Source organism: Cervus elaphus, chromosome 19 (genome assembly GCF_910594005.1).
Source record: "Cervus elaphus chromosome 19, mCerEla1.1, whole genome shotgun sequence".
NCBI classification, from domain to species: domain Eukaryota; kingdom Metazoa; phylum Chordata; class Mammalia; order Artiodactyla; family Cervidae; genus Cervus; species Cervus elaphus.
Window position 1 is genome coordinate 77,850,917 of NC_057833.1, and position 8,869 is coordinate 77,859,785.

The following is an 8,869-nucleotide window of genomic DNA, read 5'->3' on the forward strand; positions in this document are numbered from 1 at the left end:
AACTAAGCCTTGCCGTGTGGGGCCACCCAAGACGGATGGGTCATGGTGGAGAGGTCTGACAGAATGTGGTCCACTGGAGAAGGGAATGGCAAACCACTTCAGTATTCTTACCTTGAGAACCCCATGAACAGTATGAAAAGGCAAAATGGTAGAATACTGAAAGAGGAACTCCCCAGGTCGGTAGGTGCCCAATACGCTACTGGAGATCAGTGGAGGAATAACTCCAGAAAGAATGAAGGGATGGAGCCAAAGCAAAAAAAACACCCAGTTGTGGATGTGACTGGTGATAGAAGCAAGGTCTGATGCTGTAAAGGGCAATGTTGCATAGGAACCTGGAATGTTAGGTCCATGAATCAAGGCAAATACAAAGTGGTCAAACAGGAGATGGCAAGAGTGAATGTCAACATTCTAGGAATCAGCAAACTAAGATGGACTGGAATGGGTGAATTTAACTCAGATGACCATTATATCTACTACTATGGGCAGGAATCCCTTAGAAGAAATGCAGTAGCCATCATGGTAAACAAAAGAGTCCGAAATGCAGTACTTGGATGCAATCTCAAAAATGACAGAAAGATCTCTGTTCGTTTCCAAGGCAAACCAATTTAACATCACGGTAATCCAAGCCTATGCCCCAACCAGTAACACTGAAGAAGCTGAAGTTGAACGGTTCTATGAAGACCTACAAGACCTTTTAGAACTAACACCCAAAAAAAGACATCCTTTTCGTTATAAGGTACTGGAATGCAAAAGTAAGTAGTCAAGAAACACCTGGAGTAACCAGCAAATTTGGCCTTGGAATGAAGGCCAGGGCAAAGGCTAATAGAGTTTTGCCAAGAGAACACACTGGTCATAGCAAACACCCTCTTCCAACAACACAAGAGAAGACTCTACCCGTGGACATCACCAGATGGTCAACACCATAATCAGATTGATTATATTCTTTGCAGCCAAAGATGGAGAAGCTCTATACAGTCAGCAAAAACAAGACCGGGAGTTGACTGTGGCTCAGATCATGAACTCCTTATTGCCAAATTCAGACTTAAATTGAAGAAAGTAGGGAAAACCAGTAGACGATTCAGGTATGACCTAAATCAAATCCCTTATGACTGTACAGTGGAAGTGAGAAATAGATTCAAAGGACTAGATTTGAGAGACAGAGTGCCTAATGAACTATGGATGGAGGTTCGTGACATTGTACAGGAAACAAAGATCAAGCCCATCCTCATGGAAAAGAAATGCAAAAAGGCAAAATGGTTGTCTGAGGAGGCCTTACAAATAGCTGTGAAAAGAAGAGAAGTGAAAAGCAAAGGAGAAATGGAAAGATATTCTCATTTGAATGCAGAGTCCCAAAGAATAGCAAGGAAAGATAAGAAAGCCTTCCTCAGCAATCAATGCTAAGAAATAGAGGAAAACAACAGAATGGAAAAGACTAGAGATCTCTTCAAGAAAATTAGAGATACGAAGGGAACACTTCATGCAAAGATGGGTTCAATAAAGGACAGAAATGAAAAAAAAAAAAGGACAGAAATGGTATAGACTTAACAGAAAAGCAGAAGATATTAAGAAGAGGTGGCAAGAATACACAGAAGAACTGTACAAAAAAAGATCTTCACAACGCAGATAATCACAATGCTGTGATCACTCACCTAGAGCCAGACATCCTGGAATGTGAAGTCAGGTGGGCTTTAGAAAGCATCACTACGAACAAAGCTAGTGGAGGTGATGGAATTCCAGTTGAGCTATTTCAAATTCTGAACGGTGATGCTGTGAAAGTGCTGCCCTCAATCTGCCAGCAAATTTGGAAAACTCAGCAGTGGCCACAGGACTGGAAAAGGTCAGTTTTCATTCCAATCCCAAAAAGGCAATCCCAAAGAATGCTCAAACTACTGCACAATTGCACTCATCTCACATGCTAGTAAAGTAATGCTCAAAATTCTCTAAGCCAGGCTTCAGCAATACGTGAACCATGAACTTCCAGATGTTCAAGCTGGTTTTAAAAAAGGCAGAGGAACCAGAGATCAAATTGCCAACATCCGCTGGATCATCAAAACAGCAAGAGATTTCCAGAAAAACACCTATTTCTGCTTTACTGACTATGCCAAAGATTTTGACTGTGTGGATCACAATAAACTGTGGAAAATTCTGAAAGAAATGGGAATACCAGACAACCTGACCCACCTCTAGAAACCTATATGCAGGTCAGGAAGCAACAGTTAGAACTGGACATGGATCAACAGACTGGTTCCAAATAGGAAAAGGAGTACGTCAAGGCTGTATATTGTCACCCTGCTTATTTTACTTATATGCAGAGTACATCATGAGAAACGCTGGGTTGGAAGAAGCACAGGCTGGAATCAAGATTGCCTGGAGAAATATCAATAACCTCAGATATGCAGATGACACCACCCTTATGGCAGAAAGTGAAGAGGAACTGAAAAGCCTCTTGATGAAAGTGAAAGAGGAGAGTGAAAAAGTTGGCTTAAAGCTCAACATTCAGAAAACTAAGATCATGGCATCTGGTCCCATCACTTCATGGAAAATAGATGGGGAAACATGGAAGCAGTGTCAGACTTTATTTTGGGGGGCTCCAAAATCACTACAGATGATGACTGCAGCCATGAAATTGAAAGATGCTTGCTCCTTGGAAGGAAAGTTATGACCAACCTAGACAGCATATTAAAAAGCAGAGACATTACTTTGCCAACAAACGTCTGTCTATTCAAGGCCATGGTTTTTCCAGTGGTCATGTATGGATGTGAGAGTTGGCCTATGAAGAAAGCTGAGCACCGAAGAACTGATGCTTTTGAACTGTGGTGTTGGAGAAGACTCTTGAGAGTCCCTTGGACTACAAGGAATTCCAACCAGTCCATCCTAAAGGAAATCAGTCCTGAATATTCATTGGACAGACTGATGGTGAAGCTGAAACTCCAGTACTTTGGCCACCTGATGCAAAGAACTGACTCATTGAAGAAGACTCTGATGCTGGGAAAGATTGAAGGTGGAAGGAGAAGGGGCCAACAGAAGATGAGATGGTTTAATGGCATCACCGACTCAATGGACATGAGTTTGAGTAAACTCCAGGAGTTGCTGATGGACAGGGAGGCCTGGCATGCTGCGGTCCATGGGGTCCCAAAGAGTTGAACATGACTGAGCAACTGAACTGATTTTAACTATAAATTAAAGCCTCTTGGATTTAAATTACTTCAATTTGGAATATATGATAATTGGTAATATACTGCTAATTTCAATACCAAACTTGAAATTAATTAACTGTTGTGAACCAAGTTAAGAATTAAAGGTACAGAAATTTACTGCAGAGGGTGTAATTTTTAAAGGACTTTAATCAATTATTGGCAGGTATTACTGTTAACAGGCAATAAAATATTGAATTGGTGTTCCAGTTTTAGATAGCATACATACTAGAAAGAAAACTAATTCAATCAAGCACATTTTACAAACAGAATTTCACTTTCGAGTGTGACTTTCCTGTGACTCCCACCTGTTACGGGGCTTATGATTGGTGAGACTGCCTTCCCTGGTCCAGCACTGTGTTGGTGGCAGTTTCCACGGTCTCATTTAACCAGCCCAACAGTCCTGAGAGGGGGCATCATACCCATTTTGGAAATTAAACCTGAGACTCTAGACATTTCATTCCATTGCCAAGAGCCATGCCGTCAGTAAGCCAGGAGTTCTGCCTCTGTCTCTGACACCAAAGTTTCCACGTTCTCTTCCCTCTCTACTGGGCTGTCTTTTTATTAGGATGCTTATGATGAAGTTTATAAGGTGCTTCACTAATTCCATCCCTCCTCAGGACAACAGCCATCATAATGAGAGATGTGATTTCAGCTGTCTGCCTCTACAGCTTGCGTTGCTGCCACCTGCAGTTCAGTTCACCAGCCACTTTATACTGAGATTCTTCTCTGATAAGGTGACTGACTGTTGGACTTCCCTGGTGGCTCAGTGGTAAAGAACCTGCCTCCCAATGCAGGAGACAAAAGAGACATGGGTTCGATCTCTGGGTCAGGAAGGGGGCCTGGAGGAGGAAATGGCAACCCACTCCAGTACTCTTGCCTGGAGAATCCCATGGACAGAGAAAATATTTCCTGCCACACTAATAACCAAGAAATGTCACAGCCAGGAGCCATTTCGGGCCTCCAAACATGAATGAGGGCTCCCAAAACTGCAATCCAGCAAATGCTACCACCCCCCATGGTGATTGCTGAGGAGCTTTGTTGTTTGATCGCTAAGTTGTGTTCGACTCTGCGACCCCGTGGACTGCAGCATGCCAGGCTTCCCTTTCCCCAACATCTCCCGGAGTTTGCTCAAACTCATGTCCATTGAGTTGGTGATGCCATCCAACCATCTCATCTTCTGTCGTCCCCTTCTCTTCCTGACTTCAATCTTTCCCAGCATCAGGGTCTTTTCCAATGAGTCGGCTCTTCGCATCAGATGGCCAAAGTATTGGAGCTTCAGTATCAGTCCTTCCAATGAGTATTCAGGGTTGATTTCCTTTAGGATGGACTGGTTTGATCTTTTTGCTGTCCATTCCTCCTTGCTGAAGAGCTGGGGAAATGCTAGAAGCAAGATGAACAAGGAAATGGGACTGGCCCCCAGATAGCTAAGGAGCATATGAAAGAAATTAATTCAGTGAGCCCAGAGGCTGCATCTTCCCATGCATAGGATTCCTTAACTTGATACCTGATCTTTGAAGGCCAGACTGCCTGCTCCCTTTGTTGCAAACTTGTATATAGCCTGACTTCCCCCTCCTGCCTTCTTGGAGCAATTTTCTCAGAGCTATTGAAATGCTGTCTCCCGGGCTCAGAGTGCTAAATATTCCCACAAATAAAATGATAATTTACTTTCATTTGAGACTATATTTTTTAGTCGACAGACTTCTGCCTCCCCACCCAAAGGTCAGTTTTCATTCCAATTCCAAAGAAAGGCAATGCCAAATAATGCTCAAACTACCACACAATTTCCCTCATCTCACATGCTAGTAAAGTAATGCTCAAAATTCTCTAAGCCAGGCTTCAGCAATACATGAACCATGAACTTCCAGATGTTCAAGCTGGTTTTAGAAAAGGCAGAAGAACCAGAGATCAAATTTCCAACATCCGCTGGATCATTGAAAAAGCAAGAGTTCCAGACAAAGATCTATTTCTGCTTTATTGACTATGCCAAAGATTTTGACTATGTGGATCACAATAAACTGTGGAAAATTCTGAAAGAGATGGGAATACCAGACCACCTGACCTGCGTCTTGGGAAATCTGCATGCAGGTCAGGAAGCAACAGTTAGAATTGGACATGGACCAACAGACTGGTTCCAAATAGGAAAAGGAGTGCGTCAAGGCTGTATATTGTCACCCTGCTTATTTAACTCATATCCAGAGTTCAGTTCAGTTCAGTTCAATCGCTCAGTTGTGTCCAACTCTTAACAACCCCATGAATCACAGCACGCCAGGCCTCCCTGTCCATCACCAACTTCCAGAGTTTACTCAAACTCATGTCCATCGAGTCAGTGATGACATGCAGCCATCTCATCCTCTGTTGTCCCCTTCTCCTCCTGCCCCCAATCCCTCCCAGCATCAGGGTCTTTTCCAATGAGTCAACTCTTTGCATGAGGTGGCCAAAGTATTGGAGTTTCAGCTTCAGCATCAGTCCTTCCAATGAACACCCGGGACTGATCTCCTTTAGGTTGGACTGGTTGGATCTCCCTGCAGTCCAAGGGACTCTCAAGAGTCTTCGCCAACACCACAGTTCAAAAGCATCAATTCTTCAGTGCTCAGCTTTCTTCACAGTCCAATTCTCACATCCACACATGACCACTGGAAAAACCATAGCCTTGACTAGACAGACATGTGTTGGCAAAGTAATGTCTCTGCTTTTTAATATGCTGTCTAGGTTGGTCATCACTTTCCTTCCTTCACTTTCTGCCATAAGGATGGTGTCATCTGCATACCTGAGGTTATTTGTATTTCTCCCAGCAATCTTGATTCCAGCTTGTGCTTCATCAAGTCCAGCATTTCGCATGATGTACTCTGCATATAAGTAAAATAAGCAGGGTGACAATATACAGCCTTGACGTACTCCTTTTCCTATTTGGAACCAGTCTGTTGGTCCATATCCAGTTCTAACTGTTGCTTCCTGACCTGCATATAGGTCTCTCAAGAGGCAGGTCTTGTGCTCTGGTATTCCCATCTCTTTCAGAATTTTCCAGAGTACATCATGCCAAATGCCGGGCTGGATGAAGCACAAGCTGGAATCAAGATTGGTGGGAGAAATATCAATAACCTCAGATATGCAGATGATACCACCCTTATGGCAGAAAGTGAAGAAGAACTAAAGAGCCTCTTGATGAAAGTGAAAGAGGAGAGTGAAAAAGTTGGATTAAACCTCAACATTCAGAAAACTAAGACTGTGGCATCTGGTTCCATCACTTCATGGCAAATAGATGGGGAAACAGTGGAAACAGTGACAAACTTTATTTTTCTGGGCCCCAAAATCACTGCAGATGGTGACTGCAGCCATGATATTAAAAGACGCTTACTCCTTGGAAGGAAAGTGATGACCAACCTAGACAGCATATTAAAAAGCAGAGACGTTGCTTTGTCAACAAAGGTCTGTCTAGTCAAGGCTCTGGTCTTTCCAATGGTCATGTATGGATGTGAGAGTTGGACTGTGAAGAAAGCTGAGTGCCAAAGAATTGATGCTTTTGAACTGTGGCGTTGGAGAAGACTCTTGAGAGTCCCTTGGACTACAGGGAGATCCAACCAGTCCAACCTAAAGGAAATCAGTCCTGAATTTTCATTGGAAGGACTGATGGTGAAGCTGAAATTTTGGCCACCTGATGCAAAACACTGACTCATTTGAAGAGACCCTGATGCCGGGAAAGACTGAAGGTGGGAAAAGGGGACGACAGAGGATGAGATGGTTGGATGGCATCACCGACTAAATGGACATGAGTTTGAGTAAACTCCAGGAGTTGGTGACGGACAGGGAGGCCTGGCGTGCTGCAGTCCATGGTGTGGCAAAGAGTCAGACACAACTGAGCAGCTGAATTGAATTGATATATCCTCTGGAAAATCTGCAAGCCCCACTCCTTCAACTGCAAAATGAGGGTAATTGAATTTACCCTTCATGATGTTACTATGTGGGTTTGATTAAATAATGCATGTAAAGCACTGGTATATCATAAATGCCTGATTATTACAATTATTACCTTTGTATCTAATATACACAGGTTTGTCTTTGACAATCTTATGTATGCCTGTTGCCCCTGGGAAATTATTTACAGTTTCCCTTTTATATACAAAACTATCCCAATATAGATGATAAGTTTTATGATCATCACAGGTGCATGCGTGCACGCTCAGCCCTGTCCCACTTAGCGGCCGCATAGACTGTAGCTCACCAGGCTCCTCTGTCCATGGGATTTTCCAAGCAAGAATCCTGGAGCTGATTGCCGTTTCCTTTTCTGGAAGATCTTCCCAATCCAAGAATCAAACCCGAGCCTCCTGCATTAGCAGGCGGATTCTTTACCACTGTGCCACCTTTGAAGCCCTCATCTCAGGTACCTGCTACATCTTAGTCACTCAGTCATGTCCCACTCTAAATGACCCGATGGACTGTAGCCTGCCAGGCTCCTCTGTCCATGGGATTCTCCAGGCAAGAATACTGGAGTGAGTTGTCATTTCCTTCTCCAGGGGATCTTCATGACCCAGGGATTGTACCCAGGTCTCTTAAGCCTCCAGATACAAGGGCCAAATAACTGGGCTACAACGATTTCAGTGTACATGGGGATGTTTTTCTTCACTTCAACCACCAGATGGCACTGCAGGGTGATAAACTGAATAGAAAGACTGGTATATAAAATATTGCCTTAGTAATATTCCATATTCCAGGGTTGGTTCTCTTCCACCCCCAATAAACACACACACAAGCTTCATTTTATTCGTTGAGATTGGGTGACTCAGTGATTCTATGAACACTCACCCTAAAGTTGGAATACGAGAAGATTGTAACAGTAATTCTAAAACCCGTGAATGATTATCCTCAAGTCATAGTTTGTTCTTGAATTGAATAAAATTGTATTTCTACTTTCATAATCCAGGCTAAAATTAGCCAGAACATTCTTTGTACTCCACAAGAACAGGGATGTAGTTTCTTATTTGCTTACAATGTCTTGTTAGCCTCTACAACTGTACCAGATATAGATAAGTTCTCCATGGAGAATGAATGAATGCAGGACTGACATTGAGAAGATACATATATGGACTTCCATAACTTGAACTGACATTTTCTGGAAGCTGGAATGATGTGGCCCAGTTGAAAACAAAAGCACATAGAGCTTCACAGCACCAGAGATTATCAACTCGATGTCTTAAGGGAGAAGGCTCTTTTCAGAAAAAAGAGGTCAACTGAAATATAAAGCTACAATTTTCCTCAGCTCAATTTTTGCTTGTTCTACCCTCAAGATGAAAATAAAGCCTTCCTTTTCACTTTACTGTAAGGGAGAGACAGTCACAATCAAGGGAGATTTGCCCACTTTCAGGAGCCAGCATATGCCAAGCAAGGAACTAGTCAATGAAAAAAATATTTTTCCAAGCCAGTACAACAAGAAAAGCATTAATAATTTCTTTTTCAGCTCTGTTAATAAATAAGGCACACACCCCAAAAATTTATGTCGGGCTGGCTGTGTGGACTGCACCGTGGTGATGGGCAAGGACGGACAATTCCTGGAAGAGTTCAACGTACTTGGATGGTTCAGTTCAAGTGCAGTCGTGACTCCCCTCACAGACAGTGGACCTGGATGAGAGCCCCCTGTAAGGGAAGCACCAAGGGACGATGGGCACAGAGGCTGTGGC